Source organism: Micropterus dolomieu, linkage group LG07 (assembly GCF_021292245.1).
Source record: "Micropterus dolomieu isolate WLL.071019.BEF.003 ecotype Adirondacks linkage group LG07, ASM2129224v1, whole genome shotgun sequence".
Lineage (NCBI taxonomy): Eukaryota > Metazoa > Chordata > Actinopteri > Centrarchiformes > Centrarchidae > Micropterus > Micropterus dolomieu.
Window position 1 is genome coordinate 2,651,040 of NC_060156.1, and position 1,587 is coordinate 2,652,626.

The following is a 1,587-nucleotide window of genomic DNA, read 5'->3' on the forward strand; positions in this document are numbered from 1 at the left end:
TGATGCTATGTCAATGTGCCTAGCTGGTGAACCCAGTGGAGCACTTAGTAGCTAAAGAGCCAGAAATGTTTCTCAGATTTTGGTGGTGACCCAAACAGAGATAAAACAGGAATAATTTTGAATCATTTGACATGTAGGCAGAAACATGACGCCACTGTTGCACATGTCAGCTTTATAATGTAACCATTCCACTTCCTTTGAGGGGCCCCCAAAAATAGCTAAAATGCTGCTATTTTAATGGCTCACCCTGAAACTAGAGCATGTTGACTTACATGGTCAGTGAATGTACAGTATAGCTCTAGCAACACATTCTCACTCAACTCGTCACATATGGACACTTGGTCAAGACCCGTTGGCATTACTTTTTAAAGCACTGGGTGTTAAACTGACTGCAGAGCCCTACACGTCGCAAAACAACATTGCTTTGTGACGTGTAGGGCTCTGCAGTCAACGTAGCAGCAATAACGTCCGGTTAGACTTTCAAAATAAAAGTACTTGTTAACTTTGCGAAAACGTCATAATTTTGAAACGGCACATTGTCAAATGTCACAATTTGGTTAGGTGTAGACGCCAAAAGTTCTTGGTTAAGTTTAGGACAAGATTATGGTTTAGGTTAAAATAACTATGTTACTTACGTCAGTTAACTTTAAGTAACATTACTTGTGTAACATTCAGTGTTGACTTATTTACATGATAAACGAACACTGGTCTCCTGTTCAGTTTCTGGTCCACCTGTCCACCACAACCACGTTCTTACCAAGACTTTTCTGCTAAATATCACCTACCTTTAGCGTTCAAATGTGACGCTACTGGGCTTTGAACAACCTGTTCTCACTCCCCGACTTGTCACATATAGACGCATGGTCAAGACCCATCGGCGTCAGTTTGTAACACACTGGGGATCCCTATAATGTCATAGTTAAACATAGTTGGGGAAGCCCTGTAGCGTCAGTTTCTGATGGTAAAAGTAGGTATATGATATTTAACAGAAAAGACTGAGTAAATAGGTGGGTGGATGGAGGGCCAGAACCCTGACTTTGAACCAGGAGAGTGGTGTTCGTATCCTGTGTGAAACAAAAAGTCAACAATATTTTTTATGTTAGGTAAGTTGCGTAAATTGCGTAAGTTACGCAAGTGACATTAGTTAACTTACGTGTCACCTGACATACGGTTATTTTAATCCAAACCATGATCTTTTCCTCACCTTAACCAAGTAGTTTTGTTGCCTAAACCTAACCAAGTAGTTTTGTTGCTTAAACCTAACCAAGTAGTTTTGTTGCCTAAACCTAACCAAGTAGTTTTGTTGCCTAAACCTAACCAAGTAGTTTTGTTGCCTAAACCTAACCAAGTAGTTTTGTTGCCTAAACCTAACCAAGTAGTTTTGTTGCCTAAACCTAACCAAGTAGTTTTGTTGCCTAAACCTAACCAAGTAGTTTTGTTGCTTAAACCTAACCAAGTAGTTTTGTTGCCTAAACCTAACCAAATAGTTTTGTTGCTTAAACCTAACCAAATAGTTTTGTTGCTTAAACCTAACCAAGTAGTTTTGTTGCCTAAACCTAACCAAGTATTTTTGTTGCCTAAACCTAA